Consider the following 26,238-nt stretch of genomic DNA (forward strand, 5'->3'; position numbering starts at 1 on the left):
CCACCCACTACCGGCTCTGGCACAGACCGTATAAGTCTGCCCAGCACTATCCCTGCCACCCACTACCGGCTCTGGCACAGACCGTATAAGTCTGCCCAGCACTAGTCCCCCCTCCCAACCACCAGCCCCAGCACAGACCGTATATGTCTGCCCACACTAGCCCTGCCTCCCAACCACCAGCTCTGCCACCCATTCTAGGCTAAGCTCCTGAGGATCCCTTTCTTCTGCACAGGATTCCTTTATGTTTATCCCACGCATGTTTGAATTCCGTTACCGTTTTCATCTCCACCACCTCCCGCGGGAGGGCATTCCAAGCATCCACCACCCTCTCCGTGAAAAAATACTTCCTGACATTCTTCTTGAGTCTGCCCCCCTTCAATCTCATTTCATGCCCTCTCGTTCTACTGCCTTCCCATCTCCGGAAAAGGTTCATTTGCGGATTAATACCTTTCCAATATTTGAACGTCTGTATCATATCACCCCTGTTCCTCCTTTCCTCCAGGGTATACTGTACATGTTCAGGTCCGCAAGTCTCTCCTCATACGTCTTGTAACGCAAATCCCATACCATCCTCGTAGCTTGTCTTTGCACCGCTTCAATTCTTTTTACATCCTTAGCAAGATACGGCCTCCAAAACTGAACACAATACTCCAGGTGGGGCCTCACCAACTACTTGTACAGGGGCATCAACACCTCTTTTCTTCTGCTGGTCACACCTCTCTCAGAAGAAAAGAGGTGTTGATCAATGTCAGAGTTGGATTAAGGGGAGAGAGCAAGTGAAGAAGACAGAAAAAAATGGCAAATGGACAGATACTCTGGAAAAAGATGGAGCTCTTATGGTTTTGTTCATGTAAAAATATGTTAATAAAAATAAAGGTAACAAAAAAAAAAGATAGAGGAAATCATAAATCAGAGAGATACAAGGACCAGATGGAGTCTCAGTTTGTTTAAAATATTAGGAGCCCTTTTACTAAGCTGCAGTAAGTACTAATACAAGCTTACCACAGGTTAAAAACTACTACTGCGGGGTGTTCCATGGTAGTTTTCAGATCGGTCCATACTAGGGGAGTGTTTGATTAGCATAGCTATATTGCTGCATGCCAACTGATTAGTGCGTGATTAGTGCAGGAGCCCTTATTGCCTAGAAAATAGGTGTTGATAAGTGCTCCTGCACTAAAGGCAATCTCTGCTAACTGACTAGGTTTCAGATCTGCCCTAACTCTGCATCCGGACTGCCCACAAACTAGCTGGTTTCAGCATGGGCATTCATCAACAGTATCTGGTTAAGTGCCACTGAATATCCCCAGTTATCCCCACACAAGCAATTTCTATGGCCAGGAGACTCTCCTGGTCTTTTAAATCACTTTGAATATCTACCCTTGAGTAAAAATGCATGCACTCAGCCGTCGTAAATTTTCAAAGAGCCCGATTTATAAGCATAACTCAGGAACATATATTCTTTGAATATCAGGCCCTACAATTTTACCTTTTATTTTAGTGAATTAGCCCCTATGTGTGATACAGTTTCTGATATCTTATTTAGCAAAACAGCGAAGATGACTCAGGAATAAGTGGACAATGCTCCAGATAATAAAACAGTTTATTAAAAGATGATCAAGACTCGACACAGCTATGTTTCAGTCAACTAGGCCTGCATCGGGAGTCTATTAAAACAAACATTAAAAAAATACAAGTATTCAAAACAATTTAAATTAAAGTTAAAATTAAATAATGTATAAGAAATAAAAGACACTTTGATACAGTCTCTCAATTAGACAATGATAATGTCTTACAAACAGAGACATCTAAAAAATATAAGGTACATGTATAGAACTAAAGAAACATATAAATACCTTTTGTATCAAATAAGGTCATCTGCTTGAAAAATCTAATGAGAAGGTATGAAAAAAATGAATATGCACTATAAGTAAAATTTTAATGGATAATCCCAAATAAATATTATTATCTAAGCATTGTCCACTTATTCCTGAGACATTTTTGCTGTCTTACTACATTCTGATATTTTAGCCAGTATGAACCAAAGAAATTCAGCAACTGCAAAATGATTTGTGACTTTCTTTTCAGCACATTTGTTCCCAGTATGCAGGGGAATGATGAGAGAGCTGCTAGAAAAATCACTAAATATATAACATCAGAATATGTTTCATGACAGATCCAGGCTCTACTATTTTCCTGTGTACAGTATTTCTGAAGTGCTACCTCATACAAAAGGGAGGTAGGAACTGGATGCATTGATTTTGTTTTTGTGTTGGCTCTTTCACAAATTAACCATGCCATCAGCATCTGGAAAAAAATAATAACGGCATGTTCATTGTTTATGGCAAATGATGAAAAGATTAAAATAGCTTTTAAGGAAAACTTGAACTGCTTTTTGTTTCCATTACCAGAATAATTTTATACACTAGTGTAGTCTCATATTTTCCTATGTATCTGTCAGTTCCAAAATTTACTGATCCTTAAAATTTCATATAGATTTAAGTATTACCTTGATCAATACTAATCTCTCAGATAAATTAGTCTTTTAATTGACTTTTACAGAAGTCATTAAATTTTGTATTGTGACATGACATCCACTTAGTGCTGGAAGCAAATTAATGTATATTGTCCCAAATTGAAATAGCTAACCATCCATAGAAGTAATAATTGCACATAATTATTTCAGTGTTAATGGTATACCTAAGAGTCATTAGTAGGGTGGATTCTTTGAAAACAATACTGTTTAAAAGAAATGTAGATGTTATTATGAATTGTCTTTAGCTTGGGAATTAACAGGCAGATTTTATAACAGAGTTACCTATGCAGGGAGGCACATATAATGTGGCAATGTTATAAAGCCTCTCAATTCTGTATAAAAACACCACTAAAAATTTGAATTCTGTGAAAGCAGAGACCACTAGAAAGCTCATAGAGCCTTTGAAACTACTTTTGAATGTTGCTTTTTTCAAACTACAGTACAATCTTGATTATCCAACAAAAAATGGGATCGACTTATCAGATAAGTAAAAAGTCAGATAATATAGAAAACACTGCATAAACCCCTCAAACAATGCATAAACAAAGGCATAGAGTTCTCATTTTTCAAAAATTGTTCTAAAACAAAAGATTTTTAATAGAAATAAATGTGATTACATCATTGGGGGGGGGGGGGTCTGTCAGAGGATGGTCGGATTAGTGAAGGTCAGATAATCGAGACTGTACTGTACACATTTTCAGTCAAGAGTCCCACAAAGTGATGTGGTTCCTGTATCATTCATATGTATGTCTCTTCAACTGCCAACTGGTCTTTAAATATTGAATAGCACTGGGAGTCTATTGAGGTTCAAGTTTATCTTTATTTGATTATCCACCTTAGGGAAAACCATCAACGCAGAAATCTTGGCACAGGCATTTATTTACACCAAGTTTTCTTTGGTGTTAATGGCTGCATCTACCTGAATGACGTGAATCCTAGCACTAGGCGCTATTTAATATATGATGCCTCTGATTTAGTGCTCATGTTGAACAGACCTCTTTTTTCCTATGGGGTAACCTGTTCTTACAGCTTGGGGTTCTGAGATGGTTTCTTTGGTGCAGGCCATTTTACTTAGTCACAACAATCAAACACACACATTTGTCTAGGTTAATGGGAATAACTGAGTGTTCCTGTTGATTTGGGGGAGCTTCCAGATCACAGCTGGACTGACATTTTCAACTGTGTTGAAAGGTGTCTCCTCAACTAGAAGCAAGACAGTTAACTTGGTAGTATTGTGTAATGGCTAGTAGACCAACCTTTGAACCTACCAGTCAGGGTTCAAATCCCATTATAACAACTGCTCAGCAGATAAATCTCACCCAAGTTAGCTGGCTACAGTGAAGGATGGAAAGGTTTGTCTCAGAAACATACACCCATCCCATGAAGAAATGTGTTTTGGGAAACCCATGTTTACTGTGTCTTCTGGGTGTGGGAGCTCTCCAGTGAAAGGTCTCAGAAACATACACCCAAAATTACGTGTGAGAAGTGTGTCAAGCTAGTATTCTGTAAAGGGCACTCAGCACAGAGCAGATACTGTTAGCCTGGATCATCACAGCACCTAACTTTGGGCTAAAAATACAGAGGTAAATTAACACCATAAACTGTAACTCAAAAATTTTTGTTACTAGTAATACATTTAACCTGAGGATTTTATTGCTGATAACAGAAGATTTAGTAAATCCTTTAATCTATGAAGTTCAAAAGAGGAGGGGGTGATATCCCTCATGGACCTGAATGTAACTCACCTTGAGCTACTACTGAAAAAGGTGTGAGCAAAATCCAAATAAATAAATAAATATTGTAATATAGCCCTGATCAAGGAGGTTTGCTTTTGGACATCCCTGAACAAATTATGATATTTTGGCTTATTTCAAGCTACTTCAAGATACTGAATGTGGAAGCACTAACAGTTTGATCGTTATGATTTGGGAGCATTTTTGTGGACTATGACATTGTTGTAAGGTCTTCAGAGATCGATTTATGAGATTATCTTTAGTGCATCAGATTCTTTCGTTTGATCTCCTTAGCTTGATAGTGGATTTTAAATGCAATACAAATTTTGCATATTTTCTAAATGTATTACCAGTAATAACAATTTTTGAGTTGACCAAACTGTGGGAGCCATTTACTGAATCTGGACCTTTATGCAAGCACACACATTCTTTGGTGACAAGCAGACCACAACTGTCCTATTCCTACTATATTTATAGAGAGATGCTCATCAGATTGTTCCCAGGACTAACTTTTAATCTAACCTTAAAAATCAATATAATAGTCTTGAAGATAGATGTGTAACCCTAAGTACTAGAATGGCCAGAAATAAGAGCCCCCATGTACTAAGCATTTCCTCTGTTGACACATAGGGCCTGACTGACTAAGCTCCCTCCTCCTTCCCAGACACCAAAAAGCTAGTAAATCTGATGCAAATGGATGGAAAACCTTTCAGACAGAGGCTCCAAAGTCTGAAGATTAGATTCATGCATTTGACTAAAAAAAAAAAATAATATAGACCTATTAATCTGAGAGTTAGGGAAATTCAGAAAGCTTTCATAGTAATTATATTAGGATCTTACAACCCTGATGATATACCAGCTTCAAAATACAATAGATTCTTCACTCAAGAATTCAGTCTGAGAGCTGAGAGAAATAATCTGAAACACAGAATGCTCTTTTAAGAATAATTAACTTCCATGGCAGAGAACATGCTGCCGCTTTGAAGGATGTTTCTCCCAGTTGCATGCTCTTATAATAGAGGGTCTCAGAGGTCAGAAGATGCTGAAATTGTAATGAATGGAAAATATGAACATCTATTATAGAATACCCAGGGCAGGTGAGTGAAATGATAGCATATTTGTGTCCTGTAGCATGAGATGAAGAAAGCATCCAAGTATGGAAGGACCATGATAAACCAAAACACAAATTCCCTTATGTTTCAAACATTGCTAGATTTACTGCCCATTAGTCATCTACAATAAATATAAAAATGACATGTTCATAGTGCAAACATAAATATTTCACTCTGAGTAAAGCAGTAGACAGGTCAAGAAACAGACATTGTTATGGGGTAGATCTATAAACAGGATTGCACTGTGTCCACAGCAAGCAATATCTTCTTGAGGACTATATATTAAGCATGGTATATGGATGATCGGTAGAAATACTGAAAACGCTGCCCTGCGGGACACAACATTGACCACACTGTAGAGACAGAAGTCATTACACTAAAAGAAACACTACAATGACTGATAAAGAGGTTTGAAAAATCCATTCTCCTTCAGAAAAAACCTGAGAGAGAAAATAGCCCAAACACCCATAATCTTTCATTTTTGTTCCTTGCCACAATAATAACATTTCTGAAATAATATCTGTGAATTAATTTTGCTTGAAACATGAAAGCATGTAGTCTCCGAGAGCACCTACTGCTAAATACACAAGGGGGGGAGGAATTACAAGACAAATAGGAATATGGAGTCCAAAAATGTTTTTGTTCAGTTTCCTTTGTTTATGGGAATAAGAACATAAGAATAGTCAAACTGGGTCAGACTAATGGTCCATCTAGCCCTGCATCCTGCTTCAAACAGTGGCCAATCTGGGTCAAATTTACCTGAGAGAAACTCAATTAGTAGCAATATTCCATGCTACCAATCCTAGGACAAGCAGTGGCTTCCCCATTGTCTATCTCCAGGAACTTATCAAAACCTTTTTAAACCCAGATACGCTAACTGCTGTTACCACATCTTCTGGCAACAAGTTCAAAAACTTTACTGTTTGTTGAGTGGGAAAATATTTCCTATTTGTTTTAAAAGTATTTCCATGTAATTTCATTGAGTGTCCCCCTGGTAAAAAATTGATTCAATGTACCAGTTCTACACCACTCAGGAGTTTGTAGGTCTGTCATATCCCTCCTTAGCCATCTCTTTTCCAAGCTGAAGAGCCCTATCCTCTTTAGTTTTTCCTAATATAGGAGCAATTCTATTTCCTTTATCATTTTTGTCACTCTTCTTTCAAACTTTTCTAATTCCACTATATCTTTTTTGAGAGATGTAACCAAAATTGAACGCAGCACTCACAGTGAGGTCACACCAGGGAGCAATACAGAGGCATTATAGTATTCTTGGTCTTATTTTGTATCTCTTTCCTAATAACTCCTAGCATTCTGTTTGATTTTCTGGCCACCATCTGAAGAAATATAGTAGCCCTTGCTCTCAGTAAAATACAGGCCAATGGCCCAGGCTAAGAGCTAGGCCTGTAAGAATCAGAGATCACCTTTGACACAGTTACATTTTACTATAGCAAATGCTGAAGTAAGTGCTCAGAGAGCTGACAGAGGGTGGAGGGAATCTACTCTGTAGATAATAAGGAGACTGGCACCTACAAAACGTCATGAACAAGATTGTTGTGGGTAAATAGAAATAATACTGGGTCAACTGCACCCCGGATGAGAACATCCAAAGGGGGGGGGGGGGCTAGGGGAAAGTTTGGGGAAAATGCAAAGTCATCTAACAAGATGCGCTCTAAGCATATCTTGTTTATACTTAGAGCTTGATAACGTGTGAAGTCATTTTGATCAAACTGATAAGGGCCAAGAGCCCTGGTGACAAAGCTGGGGTCCATTGAAATGAATAGGGTTAAAATAGTATATAAGGAACAGTCTGAAGGGTATTAGAATCAGAAGAAGAGAGCAGAAGTCTTCAGTAGCCTGGAGAGAGAGACGTGTCGTGAACTGCTGCTCAAACCATACGACTACCTGATTTGCCTGTACTGCTATTGGTGAGATTGAAATAAACTATCTTCTTATATCCCAGCGAGTCCTTCTGATTATGGAGTTTATTAATTCCTGGACTGTGTAAAGAGCAGTCTGGGGGAGTATGAGATCAGAATAGGTGGGGGGAACACGCAAATTAATTACACATCACATACTGGGCAGAAGATTTCAGCGTATTGTCTACCATGACACCTAGATCTCTTTCTATGCATTTTCATTGTTTTGGGTTGGTTTTTTTTTTTGTTAATTTTGTGAGCAATATTGCTAGAGTGGACTATTCACACATGCACAAAGGATCCAAAAAGTGTTAATTATTTATAGCACAGGAAAAAAAACCCTGAATTTTTGAAGGGTAGTTACCCTATCGTTTCAGGCAAAAAAAAAATGGCACAAAGGCAAGGGAAACATTGTGATGTTTCCCATGTTTCAAATACACATTTCTAAAGGTAAATGCCCTTCTAATTTTTAAAACTATGGGGCTGATTTTCAAAACAGAAAACCATCCTTAAAATGTTGTCAAAAACACCCAAATTGTTATTTTTGACAGTAATTTTTAAGATAGTTTTCTATGCAGTTTCTTTTTAAATCTCAAGGGGGTGTGCTAGAGGCTGCTTTGGGTGGAACTAGGGAGGGCTTATGATTTGGAGTTTTTCTCCTGTAATGGAACATTGTAAAAATGCCCAAGGCACAAAACAGTACATTTTTGGTAGACCAATTTCAATAACAACTAAGGGGACCTTTTACTGAGCCACAGTAAAAAGTGGCCTACGCTAGTTTTGGCATGTGAAATTGGTGCAAGCTGGACCATTTTTTACCACGGAGGGGAAAAAAAGCCTTTTTTAAATTGGGTAGTAAATGGCCATGCGCTAATAGTAAAAATAGGGTGCGGCTAGTTACAGCCTGAGCTCTTACCGCCACCTATTTAGAAAGCAGTAAAGGCTCACACGCTATTTGTGCAGTAATCAAGCAACACGTAGCAATGTGGCTGAGCTGCCTATTACAGCCGGGGATGCCCCTGTGGTAGAAAATAGAAAATTATTTTCTACCGTGGGAAACTGCATGCACCAATTTTGGAACTACCACCAGACACCCATGCTACTCCACTGGTAGGGTGAATTTGGTGCGTCCTATCCATATGGTGGCACTACCGCAGTTAGTGAGAGGATCCCTAAGTGCCAAAAAGGTGCCCAAACTGACCAGATGACCACTGGAAGGATAATGGCATAACCTCCCCTTAATCCACTAGTGGTCACTGACCTCCCCACCCCCCTAAGTGGTGAAAGTGACAGTACATACCAGGCTCTATGACAGTTGCAGATAAGAACATAAGCATTGTCCAACTGGGACAGACCAAAGGTCTATCAAGCCTAGTATCTTGTTTCAAACAGTGGCCAATCCAGGGGGCGTTTTAGGGGCATGTTATGGGCAACGTTATGAGATGGGTGCCCCCAGCGTATAACGGTTAGCGAAAAGGTTTCGCATGGGTGGGAACATGGACGTCCTTAGTTAGACCTGAAATAAAAGCGACTAGGGTAAGGGGGAAGTCGTCTTTAGACCCATTAGTGGATTTGTGGAGTTGGAGAGTGGTGTGAGCTTTGTTGGGAGAGAAAGCTGAATTGTTGTTTGCAGAGAAAGCTGAGAGTTTGTTCAGTACCTGTTACCTTTGTCTGTGTGCCGTAGTCTGAACGTTTTCACCCTCACCTGCCTCATTTGTGTTTTACCTTTTCAGCTTTCCCTACCCCTTCTAGCCCTCAAACCCAGACACCACTACTCCTTCCTCTATCTCCCCATACCCTCCCCCTATCCCTCTCCATTCACTATCCCCAAGTTCATATTTCATTCCCTTACCTGTTTGTAGTCTCTGTTTGTCTCTTTGTCCTGTGTACTGCTGCAGCATGTTTGTGAAGATTGCTTGGAGAGTGAGTGGCTAGAGGGTGTGGCAGGAGAGTTTGTAGTGGGTCAGAGAGTGCTTGCAGTGTGGCTCTGCTGTGTGTGACCGCATTGTTTGTCGGTGGTGGGAGAGTGAGTGTCAGCTTCTGTTTGTTGCTGCTGTGTTTCACCAAGTTGGTAGGGAGAGGTGAGCACTGGTGTCACTGCACTGCACCTGTAGTGTGGGGAAATGGAGGCACTAAATGCACAGGTGACTTACATGTTGGAGGAAGAGGTACTGCTTTGATAGGGCTGCCATTCACCACCTTCGTGACCAGCTCCAACCCTTCCTGCAGCCCAGGACCCATAGGGACAACCCCATCCCTGTGCACCTAAAGATCACTGCTTCTCTATCTTTTCTGGCCACTGGGAGTTTCCAGTCTGTCCTATCTGTGAATACGGGTCTCACCCAGGCTTCCATTTCTAACTGCCTCAATCAGTTCCTTGATGCCTTCCTTACCCACACCTCTGAGTACATCACCTTCTCCACCACCCCCCAGGCCCTGCAGAACAACATGGCTGACTTCTACGCCGTAGCTCGCTTCCCCTCAGTCATAGGCGCCATTCACTGCACACATGTCGCACTCAGACCCCCACCCCCCACCCCACCCCCGGCAAGAGAGGCCACTTATAGGAACAGGAAAGCATTCCACTCAATATGCAAGTTGTGTGTGACGCCCAGGGGGAGATTCTAGATGTGTGTGCCCGATATCCAGGTTCCACCCATGATGCCTATATATTGCAGCACTCAGGAATCTTCCGCAGGTTTGACTGAGGGGAGATCACCGGCGGATGGCTCCTAGGTAAGTGCAGCATGGATGTGCCCAAACTATACCTCCTCTACCGGGCAACCCTCCACAACCCACTATCCCCCCCCCCCCCCACCTCCACAAGGTACTCGCTCCAAACAATACACACTCATCTTTCTAAATAAATAAAAATAGTGCTAGACAACATACCTATTATTTACACTACTCTGTGCTGTGGGGCTCTATGGTAAGCGGGGAGAGGCTGGATGGCCATTTCTGTTCCTCAACAGAAATGCCCACCCAGTCTCCCCCCCTTACCATACAGCCATGCAGCTTGGAAGGAACAGGTGGCCTTCTGTATGGCCACACTTATGACACATATGTACCAAAGCTGGTCTGACACAGAGTACACAGGATATGTGTATGTAAAAGGATCATCTTTGAGGTCAGCACATCAAACGTGGCTTGCATATTACAGGAGCTGGTTGGCCTGAGGCGGGGGATGGGGAAAAGTGTGGTGAGCCCTGGGCTATTCCCATGAGGGGTGAGATGCATGAGATGACATGACAGGGAACCCTGGAAGCTGGGCTGACACAGAGTATACAGGATATGTTGGCAGACCACACTCACTGGTCAGCAGCATGTTTGCATTATGATTTGTGACTATGGTTGGCTGGCAAGTTTTTTTTTTTTTTTTTTTTTTTTGGGGGGGGGGGGGGGGGGGGGAAGCACATAACTTTAATATGAGGCAATGGCATCCACTAAGAGTAGGACCTCAGGCAGGAATACCATGAAACAGTATCCACCCCAGAAAGGGGGATACAGAAGTGAGGCATGTCATCTTATTCAACTCAGAGGAGGTTAGTTGGAAGTTGCAGCCACACTCATGGGAGAGTAGCTGCAACCTCAGGCCTTGATCTGAGACAGAGGTGTTATGACTTACTAGTTGCCTATTAGCCACATGGAAACTGATAAGTACATAAGTACATAAGTAGTGCCATACTGGGAAAGACCAAAGGTCCATCTAGCCCAGCATCCTGTCACCGACAGTGGCCAATCCAGGTCAAGGGCACCTGGCACGCTCCCCAAACGTAAAAACATTCCAGACAAGTTATACCTAAAAATGCGGAATTTTTCCAAGTCCATTTAATAGCAGTCTATGGACTTGTCCTTTAGGAATCTATCTAACCCCTTTTTAAACTCCGTCAAGCTAACCGCCCGTACCACGTTCTCCGGCAACGAATTCCAGAGTCTAATTACACGTTGGGTGAAGAAAAATTTTCTCCGATTCGTTTTAAATTTACCACACTGTAGCTTCAACTCATGCCCTCTAGTCCTAGTATTTTTGGATAGCGTGAACAGTCGCTTCACATCCACCCGATCCATTCCACTCATTATTTTATACACTTCTATCATATCTCCCCTCAGCCGTCTCTTCTCCAAGCTGAAAAGCCCTAGCCTTCTCAGCCTCTCTTCATAGGAAAGTCGTCCCATCCCCACTATCATTTTCGTCGCCCTTCGCTGTACCTTTTCCAATTCTACTATATCTTTTTTGAGATACGGAGACCAGTACTGAACACAATACTCCAGGTGCGGTCGCACCATGGAGCGATACAACGGCATTATAACATCCGCACACCTGGACTCCATACCCTTCCTAATAACACCCAACATTCTATTCGCTTTCCTAGCCGCAGCAGCACACTGAGCAGAAGGTTTCAGCGTTTCATCGACGACGACACCCAGATCCCTTTCTTGATCCGTAACTCCTAACGCGGAACCTTGCAAGATGTAGCTATAATTCGGGTTCCTCTTACCCACATGCATCACTTTGCACTTGTCAACATTGAACTTCATCTGCCACTTGCACGCCCATTCTCCCAGTCTCGCAAGGTCCTCCTGTAATCGTTCACATTCCTCCTGCGACTTGACGACCCTGAATAATTTTGTGTCATCGGCGAATTTAATTACCTCACTAGTTATTCCCATCTCTAGGTCATTTATAAATACATTAAAAAGCAACGGACCCAGCACAGACCCCTGCGGGACCCCACTAACTACCCTCCTCCACTGAGAATACTGGCCACGCAATCCTACTCTCTGCTTCCTATCTTTCAACCAGTTCTTAATCCATAATAATACCCTACCTCCGATTCCATGACTCTGCAATTTCTTCAGGAGTCTTTCGTGCGGCACTTTGTCAAACGCCTTCTGAAAATCCAGATATACAATATCAACCGGCTCCCCATTGTCCACATGTTTGCTTACCCCCTCAAAAAAATGCATTAGATTGGTGAGGCAAGACTTCCCTTCACTAAATCCGTGCTGACTTTGTCTCATCAGTCCATGTTTTTGTATATGCTCTGCAATTTTATTCTTAATAATAGCCTCCACCATCTTGCCCGGCACCGACGTCAGACTCACCGGTCTATAATTTCCCTCATCTCCTCTGGAACCCTTCTTAAAAATCGGAGTAACATTGGCTACCCTCCAGTCTTCCGGTACTACACTCGATTTTAGGGACAGATTGCATATTTCTAACAGTAGCTCCGCAAGTTCATTTTTTAGTTCTATTAATACTCTGGGATGAATACCATCAGGTCCCGGTGATTTACTACTCTTCAGCTTGCTGAACTGACCCATTACATCCTCCAAGGTTACAGAGAATTTGTTTAGTTTCTCCGACTCCCCCGCTTCAAATATTCTTTCCGGCACCGGTGTCCCCCCCAAATCCTCCTCGGTGAAGACCGAAGCAAAGAATTCATTTAATTTCTCCGCTACGGCTTTGTCCTCCTTGATCGCCCCTTTAACACCATTTTCGTCCAGCGGCCCAACCGACTCTTTGGCCGGTTTCCTGCTTTTAATGTTTCTAAAAAAATTTTTACTATGTATTTTTGCTTCCAACGCTAATTTCTTCTCAAAGTCCTTTTTTGCCCTCCTTATCTCCGCTTGGCATTCCTTATGATCTATCCTGTTACTTTCAGTTGGTTCTCTTCTCCACTTTCTGAAGGATTGTTTTTTGGCTCTAATGATTTCCTTTATCTTACTGTTTAGCCACGCCGGCTGACGTTTAGTCTTTTTTCCCTTTTTTCTAATACGTGGAATATATTTGTCCTGAACCTCCAGGATGGTGTTTTTAAACAGCATCCACGCCTGATGCAAGTTTTTTACTCTGCGAGCTGCTCCTTTCAGTCTTTTTTCACCATTTTTCTCATTTTGTCGTAATCACCTTTTCTATAGTTAAACGCTAGCGTACTTGATTTCCTAGTTTCACTTCCTTCAATGCCAATATCAAAACCGATCATATTATGATCACTGTTATCAAGCGGCCCTCGTATCGTTACCCCCTGCACTAGATCATGAGCACCACTAAGGACTAAGTCTAGTATTTTTCCTTCTCTTGTCGGCTCCTGAACTAGCTGTTCCATGAAGCTGTCCTTGATTTCATCAAGAAATCTTATGTCCCTTGCGTGTACAGATGTTACATTAACCCAGTCTATATGCGGGTAATTGAAATCCCCCATCATTATTGTGTTGCCCAGTTTGTTTGCGTCCCTGATTTCCTTTAACATTTCCGCATCCGTCTGTTCGTCCTGGCCAGGCGGACGGTAGTACACTCCTATCACTATCCTTTTCCCCTTTGCACATGGAATTTCAATCCACAGTGATTCCAAGGAGTGTTTTGTTTCCTGCAGAATTTTCAATCTATTTGATTCAAGGCTCTCGTTAATATACAATGCTACCCCTCCACCAATCCGATTCACCCTATCACTACGATATAATTTGTACCCCGGTATGACAGTGTCCCACTGGTTATCCTCCTTCCACCAGGTCTCAGAGATGCCTATTATATCTAATTTTTCATTTAGTGCAATATATTCCAACTCCCCCATCTTATTTCTTAGGCTCCTGGCATTCGCATATAGACATTTCAAACTATGTTTGTTGTTCCTAAGTACATCATGCTTAGTACTTGACAGTATTAATTGGCAATCTTTTGTCTGATTTTTATTGTTATTTAAAGATACCCGATCTACTACAATCTCTTTTGCAACCTCACTATCAGGATACTCTATCTTCCCTGTTATGGTGATATCTTTGAAAGATACCTTATCCCGAACCATGCTCTTTTGAGCGACTGTCGGCCTTCCCCCCATTTCTAGTTTAAAAGCTGCTCTATCTCCTTCTTAAACGCCGATATTGTATACATTTGCATTATTAAATAAATACATTTACAAATGAGTACAGGTGCCCTGTTTATAATACTTACGTCGAGCCCTGAGGTGCCGTCTCACTACCCTTATCATGTCAGGGCTCTCTCATTTTGTCAGTACTAGAAGATTAATCTTCTCCGAGAAGTCACAAGCCTGTGCACAGCTTACAGTACAGACACAGAATTTAAAAACATTTGTTTCCAAACGTATTCATCTCTAAACTGAATACATTTTAAATGTAAGCTTCTGTCACTGAATTAATCATTCAGGAACATTCTAGGCAACACCTCTCATCTTACTATAAGTCAAAAACAACCTGCGGGCTCAGAAATTAACCAATTACACACTTTCTTCACCCACACATTAAATACTTTTGAACTCACCAAAAAAAAAACATCTTTTAAATCATCAAAGGACATCAGCCACAGGCACACATCTGTTACCAGCAAGATCTCCTTCCCAACTGCCAACATTGACAGTTTGGAATCTGGAACACTCGCCACAGCTCTCTTGTAAGCCACAAGACTCTGATAGTAAAAACTCCACAAACTCAAACAGATTAAAATGCATTTTTCTTTTTTTTTTTCTTCCACATACCTTTTCTTTTTCGTCCCACAACTAATTTCACCCTTATTTGACCATGGAACGGCTCTACTCACCAGCTCTCGTCTGACTCCATGCACACACACCTCATACCACCGCCACACATCTTCAGCCCTCCTCACATCTTCACTGCACACACTCAGCTCCTTACGCATGTGCAGTGACAAGAAGGCCACAGAACACAACTCCCGGCTTCTCTGGCACCACTCTGCTAGCACAACATTCCCAAACCATGTGCATCCACAGCAAGCCCATCACATTCCATTGCACCAGCAGCAGCCACGACCTTCCAGAACACAGTGTACTAGGTATATATAAATTTTCTGACCTCCTTATGCTCATTATATTTTTGATTACACAATGGTCACTCCAGGGTCAATAGTTACCATCACCAACTAAATTAGACCCAGATATTCAATGCTGCATTCATGTCTGGGCACCAGAATTTAATATCTAGGTATAACCAGACACGTACTTATGTGAGTCCTGTCAGATATTCATGGGGGTACCAGAAGGGTTGGAGAACAGAGTGGGTTGTCAGGTCAGGAATCGGTGGGGAGAGGTTTCAGAACAAAATAGGGGGGATCAGAAAGGAGGGTATTGGATCTGTATTCAGTGCTAAGTGTCAAAATATAGGACACACTTTTCTGCAGTCCTAGCTGGCTCCTTAGCAATGCAGGCACCAGCACCCATATAACTCCCAGCTCTTCCTTAACTCCTCACCCAGACCACCCCTCCATTGCCCAGCTGGCAGCCAGTCCACTCAGCATGGTATAACCAGGCAGAAGCCTCTTCTGCCCAGTTTAACTCTTTCAAATACCAGGCCCTCCATAATTATCCTTGCTGTTTGGACCATGAGCAGAAAAAAAGCATTTCTAAAGTCAGGTAGGTGTCCAACTAAGCTCAACATCATCAGAAAGCATGTTCGATAGAAGAGCAAGACAGAGAGTCACATAGGAGCCCTTTTATAGAGCGGTGGTAAGCCCAACATGGGCTTACCGTTCACTCTTCCGGGACTACCGCCGGCCCAACGCAGCCACCGGCAGTAGTCCCGCCCCAATTGTGCGTCATTTTCAGGGGAAAAAGACATCCTCAGAAATGGCTTGCACTGTGGTAACCCGGGTTAGCGCAGGAGGCCTTATCGCCACCTCTCTGGGTGGTGGTAAGGGTTCCCTGTCGCATGGCCAGGTGTCTGGGGGCTTTTTACCTGCTGTGGTAAAAAGGGCCCCGGCATGTGGGAAAAACTGCCCCTGCTGCTAGCGCAGGGCCTTTTTCTCCACAGCTTGGTAAAAGGACCCCATAACATCTGAGTCCTGGATTTGAAAAATACCAACTTTGGTAAACCAAAGTTCATTAAGGAGGTGTTGGCAGGGTGACATGGGTTAAATTAAAAGAAACTATAGAAAGCTTAACAATTCATTGTTATGTAAAATAAAAGTAAGAGGGAAAAAGTTTAGTTTGCAAAAGAGGTGGGTGAAATAGTAAAGGCAAGGAAATTAGCATTTAAAATATATTGAGCATGTCATAAAAAGCAGTACAGAGAAGAATATCTGGCAAAACTGAGGCAGATAAAATAATCAGAATGGCAAGGACATGAGTGGAAGAAAAAATAGCTAAAATGTAAAATGAAGGGACACAACTCTCTTTAAGTATGTGTGCAAAACATAGCTGCTAAATTGATTCTTGGAGGTAATTCATTGGTTCACATAACTCCATATTTGATCAGATTACATTGGTTGCCAATTCAGGCACTTTTATCATTTGGTTTTAAAATTTTATATGGCATAGCACCTGAATATTTACAAAACTGTATTTTTACGTATTCAGTGACTAGAATATTGCATTCGAAGCAGGAAGTAAGATCGACTGTTCCATCGGTGGCTGAATGCCATAAGGCTATTTCTAGGCATAGATCTATTATTGGAAGGGGCCAGAGCTATGGAATAAGCTACCTAAAGAAATTAGAAATATTACCTGCTATCCTACTTTTTATGAAGGCACTTAATGCTATTATTTTCCCCATTTTTTTAAGGACTTTGGAAATTGAGATAAGAGGAGGGCTGTAGATCAGCTTATGTAACTAATGTATCTCGAGGGGCTAGTCCATGTTCTGTTTCGTATTGTGATCTGCCTTCAGGTTAAGCAGAATGAAAATGTTAATATTAGATTAGATTTAATTTGATTTTTGGGCACTGTTTTATTATAGCTGGGCATTTGTTATCTTAAATTTTTACACGTATACATTTATATATTTTTTATATATTTTATAATGTGTATGTAATGTATGTTTATGACAGTATTGATATCAATTTAAAAAAATCTGTGTTATGGATGTCTAATCATGGGATTACATGATACATATATTTCCTGCTTGTATATCTATAGTCTGCCAAAAGGCTGTCTATTAATATTTACATGCTGTAATTTGCCCCTTTTTTGCTTCTTCTTACTTCATTGATATAACAGTTACTCCTCTTCTGTTATCCATTACCTTGAGTTTATTTTACTCCCTCATGCAATTGTATATTCATGTTGAAATTCATATTTAGATCCATATTTATATATCCAAGCAGGGCAGAGATCAGAAACACATGATCCTTTAGAGAAAAGAATATCAACCCCTGCATATATCCCACCTCTAAGAGGTGAAATCCATTCCATCTCTGTAATACTTGGATATTATCATCTATGGCTAGTGCCAGTTTATCCATGTCATCTGAAGGCCCTGTGAAAAATTCCTATTACTTTATCAACCTTCTCCATAAAAAAAAGTAAAACCTGAATTCCTCAGCCAACAAATCAATTTCAGAAACTGAACCATTGCCCTGCCCCACTACCTATTTCTTATCAATGTAAATACCCCCCCCCAACACACACACACTACAGCCTGCAGAATTCTTCATGTATAATATTCCCTCTTTCCATTTATAATCCTTAAACTGTGCTTTCTACCTCTCTTTCATCATCTGACAATCCTCCTTTTGTCATTTTCACTCTAAGCATCTAAGCTTTCTCTTCTCTCCACAATTTCCACCAACCATGGAATAAGGGGACCAGATCCCTTTTAACTAGAGATAGTACTTAAATAGAGGCCTCCTTAAATCTATTTTTTAATACTACATGCCAACCTTGCACTTCCACAGAAGCCCACCAACAATGTAATTAACTCAGACACTGTCTAGTCCAAATGAATACCCAATCTATTCAGTTTCACCCTCTGAACTCACAGGGCATTTCCTGATTTTATAACATTCTTATTCCCACCCCTTCCCCTATAAATGAAAAGAACTAAAGATAGTGAGCAGATCATATAACTGGTAAATATGACCACTTTCATGAACCTCTCAATAACTTAACGTTTTCAGAGAGAGATAATATATCAAGCACATGTCCCTTACAGAGCAACACACCTACATTCAAAATAGAAATCAAACAAATCCAACAGAACCTTCAAACTTTGAGCTAAGCAACAACCAGACCCATCCATATGTACACTAAAATCCCCTAATAAAACACTTTGGAGTGGAGAAGTAGCCTAGTAGTCAGGGCACCAGTCTTGACATCCAGAAGGTGCTCTGTTCAAATCCCACCACTGCTCCTTCTGATCTTAAGAAAGTCACCTAACCCTCCATTTCCTCCCTCCAGGAATGACAAGGAAAGTCACCTAACCCTTTATTTCCTCCCTCCAGGGATAGGGAAATACCAAGAGGGGCATAATCGAAAGGGATGCCCATGTTTTGTTGTGGATGTCCTCGCAAAATATCCCGATGAAGGGGAGGGGAAATCCGTATTATCAAAACAAGATGGACATCCATCTTTCGTTTCAATAATACGGTCAGGGACGTCCAAATCTTGAAATTTAGGTCATCCTTAGAGATGGTCGTCCCTAGACTTGGTCGTTTCTGATTTTCAGCGATAATGGAAACCAAGGACGTCCATCTCAGAAATGATCAAATGCAAGCCCTTTGGTTATGGGAGGAGCCAGCATTCGTAGTGCACTGGTCCCCCTGACATGCCAGGACACCAACCAGGCAGCCTAGGGGGCACTGCAGTGGACTTCAGAAATTGCTCCCAGGTACATAGCTCCCTTACCTTGTTTGCTGAGCCCCCCAACCCCCCCCCCAAAAAAAAAACCCACTACCCACAACTGTACACCACTACCATAGCCCTTTTGGGTGAAGGGGGGCACCTAGATGTGGGTACAGTTGGTTTGTGGTGGGTTTTGGAGGGCTCACATTTACCACCACAAGTGTAAGGTGGGGGAGATGGGCCTGGGTCCGCCTGCTGAAGCGCACTGCACCCACTAAAACTGTTCCAGGGACCTGCATACTGTTGTGATGGACCTGAGTATGACATTTGAGGCTGGCATAGAGGCTGGCACAAAATATTTTTAAAGATATTTTTTGAGGGTGGGAGGGGGTTAGTGACCACTGGGGGAGTAAGGTGAGGTCATCCCCAATTCTCTCTGGTGGTCATACGTTCAGTTTGGGCACCTTTTTGTGGCTTGGTTGTAAGAAAAACAGGACCAGGTAAGTCGTCCAAGTGCTCGTCAGGGCCACCCTTTTTTTTCCATTATGGGTCGAGGACGTCCAAGTGTTAGGCACGCCCAAGTCCCGCCTTCGCTACGTCTCCAACATGCCCCTGTGAACTTTGGCTGTCCCTGCAACGGAAAGCAGTTGGGGATGTCCAAAATTGGCTTTCAATTATACCAATTTGGACGACCCTGTGAGAAGGACGTCCATCTTCCGATTTGTGTCGAAAGATAGGTGTCCTTCTCTTTCAAAAATAAGCCTGATAGTGTAACTGAATGTAACTCTCCTTAAGCTACTACTGAAAAAGATGTGAGCAAAATCAAAATAAATAAATTTTCTAAACCCCAGATAGCCTGTTATGCTAAAAAAAAAAAGTGCACCATTTGAAATCACATATGGTTCATATATTCACAACTCTCCAGGTAGGCGGTCTTATCTGCCAAAATACAGTCCTATGTCAGGTTCTATGTTAGTGCTTACTTAATAAAGACTGTGTTGACACCAAGCTCACTCACTGGAAGTCTTTGCATCATTCCCTACTTCTGTCTTCTGCTCTTTGAACATGTCGTAGGGATCTTTTTTATTGTGTGGCCAGTTCTGACATTAACAGAGGCTGTATAGGTCTGCTCCAAACCGATGCAAAACACAAAACACATGGTTCAAAACCAATTTTTTATTACAACCAAATACCCGACATGGTCAACATTTCACCACCTCCGGGCTACCTCAGGGGTGTAAAACTAAAAACAAATTATAAAATTAACATACACAGCATATAAAATACACAAATCACAACACATATAAAATGTGAGGGCTCTAGGCAAAATGTAGTGTATATTAACAATACAGATAGTAACAACATGTACAACATAATACAAATGTGACCATTTATACAAATGTGACCATTGTATAAATGGATAAATGTGTGCCATGCAGTACTCTAAAACCAGAAGTTAAGAAAGTACTATTTCACAGAAAGGGTGATGGAGGCGTGGAATGGCCTCCCGGTGGAGGTTGTGGAGTCAAGGACTGTTCCAGAATTTAAAAAGGCATGGGATAAGCATGAGGGATCGGTTAGGAACAGAAAGAATTAAGGGTTACAGAGGATGGGCAGACTGGATGGGTCATATGGCCTTTATCTGCCATCATGTTTCTATGTGAAAACACTGAAAAATGTGCCACATATTTGCTGACCAGTGATGTCTACTTGCAACTCATTATTATAACAATAATTTGATATTTATAGTGTACAGTGAATGGCTCTTATATCAAATCTATGCCCTATGTATGACTCAAACAGAACAAATGTTTAATAATAAGGAACAGACATTACATACCACAAATGGAACTGCAAATAAATCTGCATTCCACAAATAGTTTTGACAATACTCAGCAGCAATATTAAAAGGAAAACGTTAAAACAAAACATGCTGGGTTCAACCATGTAACTGTCTGGTTTAATGGTTGATGGTTGAACCCAGAATGTTTTGTGATTTGTACATTTGATATGCTGTAAATGTTAATGTTTTGGTTTTAGTTGTACATCCCTGAGGCAGCCCTGAGTAGGTGAAACACAGACCACGTTCGGTATTTGATTGTAATAAAGAATTGTTTTTGGACCATCTTTTGGGGATTTCTTTTGCACCAATTCTGACTTTGACCTTCTTTCTGAAAATGCCCTGCTGCATTATTTTAAAATCAAGTATTATATTAAGCATATTCTTTTTCTATTAATACTTTGGGACTGGCTCACTAAGTTCTCTTCCCCTAGATGTAAAGTATGAGAAAAGCCTTATGGAATAAGACCCTTCGGCAATGACTGAATAGTTACCTTGCCAAGCAATTCTTTGGAGGAAGATTGATAGGCTTTCACCAGAAAATTGCAAGGAGTATCTCTTGGAGGCATGCTTTACCAAAGGTTTGCTTCATTATGGCAAGACAGGACAAGCCCCTGATAAATCAGATCATATGTGCACTCTATGATATGACCTATATCTTTATTCTATTCCAACTGGCTATTACTTAGAAAACACCATTCACATACTCATGCACTTTCATTATTATTTTCTATCCAATCTCCTATCAAAGGTCACATATGCCAGTGACCTCTCTTTCCATAGCTACCTCACTGCTGTTCTTTACATGCCTTGAAAAATTACTATGGTTCAACATTTTTCTCTTCTTTTTCCAAGTACTTACTAATACATCTTAACAGTTCTCCTAGCATTCAGGACAAATAAAGAACAAAATTAAAATTCATTTGTCCCATATGGCATCACAGACTGAAAACTATCAGGCTGTCTGTAGCTATAATTACAGAGTAAATCACAACACACTAGAAAATGAATTATACTCTGAAATTCTAACAAGAATAATAATAATTATTATAATAATTAAATACAATATTAATGTAAAGGAGACTACAGAACTTTTAACTAGGTCTATGTTCCTCCCAGTAGAGAAGATAAGATGTTTGAAAGTATAACAAGAACTAAATCATTTAGAATGACATTTCCCTCGAGGATCGGCCAGAGTGATATGGTCCAGGCTGTTGGTCCATTTAGCCCATGAAGATTCTAGTCAGAAGATTTGGAGTGAAGGTGAAAATCAATCTCCTCTTTCCCTCACAGTGGCTTACCTAGGGTAGTTGACACCCGGGGCTGGTCATTTTTTAACACCCCCCTCCAAAATCCAGTACTAAACATACCGAGAATACAAAACACTCAGGACCTATAGAGCAATTCTACCATACCATAAGCAGTCATTTCTATGAGTCACACAAGAAAAAAGAAAGCATCTTAAACACTACAGTGAGCACTAGAACATCAATTCACCTATTGTAAAACGAAACTAGACAGAATAGTACAGATCGTCAATCCTGCACAGTCAATGCCAACTGAAAGTCATGTCTTTTCATAAACACAGATACACCCTATTCCACTATAGAACAAGTAATCATAAACTTTCTATTTAGACAAAAATTAAACTGAACCTCCAAGATGCCAGACTCTGCATGCAATGCAACACCACAGAAACAGAAAATGTCCCCTAGTACTGTGCAAAATATAGAGACAGCAGATGCAAATTTGAAAAAAACTAACAAATACCAATCATCAGTTTACAAATTAACAAATAGAAATAAAACAAATATAGAAAATAAAATACCATTTTATTGGACTAATACATTTAGCTGTCAGAGGCCAAAACCTTCTTCCTCAGGTCAATACAGTATAGTGTGTTACAGTGTCCTATCCTGACCTGAGGAAGGGGATTTTGTTCTCCGAAAGTTAGTCAAAATTTATTAAAATTAGTCCAATAAAAAGATTACCTTATTTACATGTTCTATTATAGACATTTATTAACACAGCTACAATACTACTTTATCCTAAAGCAAAAAATAAAATAAAAAAATATATTTTATTTACAGTTTGTTGTCTCTGGTTTCTGCTTTCCTCATCTTCTTTTCACTGTCTTCCTTCCATCCAGCATCTGTCTTGGTTCTTTCTCTACCATCCAGTGTCTGCCCTCTCTGCTGTCCGCTCCATCCAATGTCTGCCCTCTTTCCCTGCCCCTTCCATTCACTGCACTCTCTCTCTCCCCCTTCCATTCACTGTCTGCCCTCCCTCTCCCCCCCCATCCATCCAGGGTCTGCCCTCCCTCTCCCCCCATCCATCCATCGTCTGTCCCCTCTCTCTCTCTCTCTCTCTCTCTGCCCCTTTTTTCAGCCCCCAGTTCTTGCCCTCTTATCCCACCTGCCTCTAGTTCTAGCCCCAGCCCACATCTCCCACCTGCCCCCCCTTTTCAGCCCCACTATCCCACCAGTCCGCAGCCCCAGCCCTTTTCTCTCACCAGTCCCGAGCTTCAACCCCAGCCACTTCTCCCTGTCCCCTTTTCAGCCCCTAGTCCCCCCAGTTTCAGCCCCTGCCCCTTTCAGCCCCCAGTTCCAGTACTAGCCCCCTTATCCCACCTACCCTCCTTTTCAGCCCCCTTCATCCATATGCCTTGCATTAGGGACCCCTTTTCAGCCCCAGACCCATTTTCCCACCAGCCCCAGGCATGGCTCCCATTTTCTCGCATGGCCCCTTCCCCACCCCACCCTACCCCACCCCTTCTCCCCACCCCAGTCCCCTTCTCCCCTCTTCTCCCATCTAAAATCCCCCTCCCCACCCCAGTCCCCTTTTCCCCTCTTCTCCCATCTGAGACCCCCTCCCCACCCCAGTCCCCTTCTCCCATCTGAGACCCCCACCCCCTTCTCCCCACCCCAGTCCCCTACTCCCCTCTTCTCCCATCTGAGACCCCCCACCCCCTTCTCCCCACCCCAGTCCCCTTTTCCCCTCTTCTCCCATCTGAGACCCCCCACCCCCCTTCTCCCCACCCCAGTCCCCTTCTCCCCTCTTTTCCCATCTGAGATCCCCCTCCCCACCCCAGTCCCTTTCTCCCCTCGTCTCCCATCTGAGACCCCCCTCCCCACCCCAGTCCCCTTCTCCCATCTGAAACCCCCCCTCTCCAGTCCCCCTCTCCCATCTAAGCCCCCCAACCCGACCCACCTACCACCTTCATCGAGAGACGACAGCCCTCGTCTCCTGCCTCCACCCTGCCTTTTTAGAAAAATCTGTTACTCAGTTATTCTTAAACTGTGTGCTCTATTATGGACAATTTTGCATGAAGGATTTGTGCTCTATTATGGGCAATTTTGTATGATGCTCTTATATGGGCAATTTTGAATAAGTGAAGTAAGGAATATTTACCCCATGAAAGAAACTTGTTCACGGGCACAAAGTCTTTTATAGATAATAGTGCCTTGTTGACTAGACCTTGGCGGGAGCCTTGGTTTCTGAGGGTATTTCCCACTTTTCTCATTTCTTTACATTAATTTTACACAACCCTTTGGATTGTGTTTGGCTGTTTTTCAGTTCTCTGGAGTATTAGATTACCTGATTATTAACAGCCCATGCTGTTTTCTTTACTACAAGATAAGCCTAGGTCTGACCCAAGGACAGGTTAGAGTTCCCTGGGTGTCAGTGGGAGCCCTGAGTGACCTAGTGAGTGATAGCCCTCAACCCCAAGGTGGGGTGGCTGAGGTAGTAGCAAGCACTCAACCTGGTATGATTAAACTGAGTGGGTGGGTATGTGAGGGAGTTGGTGGTACATAGCTGGGTTTCCATAAGATCACTCCTTCACTCAGGCTGAAGTTGAACCACCTTACAGCAGGTGGTCCTAACCTGCTGAGTCAGAGGGGCAGGGCTCAGGCAGGGAGAAGGTTAAATGCCCTAAAGCAGAACAGTTATCCAAGGCCCCAAGTGAAGAGGTCTCTAAGGGAGTGGCATCTGAGGCTACAGTACCTGAGAGGAGTGCCAGGGAAGACAAGTGGTCAGAGCTAAGTGTTTCCCTGGAATGGGATTAATCAGGAGTTGATTATACATGGATAGAAGACTGCTAATGAGGAGAGAACCTTGTGGGATATTCCTAAAGTATATGAATTTGATGTGTGTCCAGAAGGGACCTGACTCTGCACTCAATAATATCATTACTTATGTCGCTGTTGTGATACCTAGGAATTTTAAATAATTTCTACTGTCATCTCAGATGATGAAACAGTAAAACATCTAATAGGTATCAGCTATCATGACAACAGGTTTATTGCTGAAATGGATTAGAACTCCTAGAAGGCTGTTTGTTAAGTCTGGCCCAGTAAGAAGCATGACTTTCAGATATATGTCCTGAAACTGAATGCATCTGATTTGATCAGATTTGTACAGATGGTATAAGTCAAAGATTAGAGAATAACAGCATTTTTCACCTTTTCTACAATGACGGGACTGGCTTCTTCTGACAATTAACAAATGTATTTTTCATATTGACACTTACATTTTCACTTTGTCTCTGGTTTTCGCTTCAGGTTAGTGAAGTGAGGAGAGAGAGAGAGAGAGTCTTTGTTAGGAAGTCAACCTCTGGGCTACGGATGGGCCATGCTTCCTGCAAAATTCCCTGCTTGTAGTATTTTGTGAAAGATATGCTGAGCTAACAAGGACACGTTGCTTCTCTTAAGCATGAATACCATCTTTGTATATTGTTCACTATCACAGGCTCATTTTCACACGAGGACGCCCATTTTTCGACACAAATCGGAAGATGGGCGTCCTTCTCACAGAGTCGCCCAAATCGGTATAATCGAAAGCCGATTTTGGGCATCCCCAACTGCTTTCTGTCGCAGGGATGACCAAAGTTCATGGGGGCGTGTTGGAGGCATAGAGAAGGTGGGACTTGGGCGTGCCTAACACATGGACGTCCTCGACCCATAATCGAAAAAAAGGGCATCCTTGACGAGCACTTGGACGACTTTACCTGGTCCTGTTTTTTTTTCACAACCAAGGCACAAAAATGTGCCCAAACTGACCAGATGACCACCGAAGAGAATCAGGGATGACCTCCCCTTACTCCCCCAGTGGTCACTAACCCCTCCCACCCTCAAAAAATATCTTTAAAAATATTTTGTGCCAGCCTCAAATGTCATACTCAGGTCCATCACAGCAGTATGCAGGTCCCTGGAGAAGTTTTAGTGGGTGCAGTGCACTTCAGCAGGTGGGCCCAGGCACATCCCCCCCTACCTGTTACACTTGTGGTGGTAAATGTGAGCCCTCCAAAACCCACCACAAACCAACTGTACCCACATCTAGGTGCCCCCTTCACCCATAAGGGCTATGGTAGTGGTGTACAGTTGTGGGTAGTGGTTTTTTTTTGGGGGGGGGGGTTGGGGGTTGGGGGGCTCAGCACACAAGGTAAGGGAGCTATGTACCTGGGAGCAATTTCTGAAGTCCTCTGCAGTGCCCCCTAGGGTGCCCGGTTGGTGTCCTGGCATGTCAGGAGGACCAGTGCACTATGAATGCTGGCTCCTCCCATAACCAAAGGGCTT

Source organism: Microcaecilia unicolor, chromosome 1 (genome assembly GCF_901765095.1).
Source record: "Microcaecilia unicolor chromosome 1, aMicUni1.1, whole genome shotgun sequence".
In the NCBI taxonomy this organism is placed as follows: domain Eukaryota; kingdom Metazoa; phylum Chordata; class Amphibia; order Gymnophiona; family Siphonopidae; genus Microcaecilia; species Microcaecilia unicolor.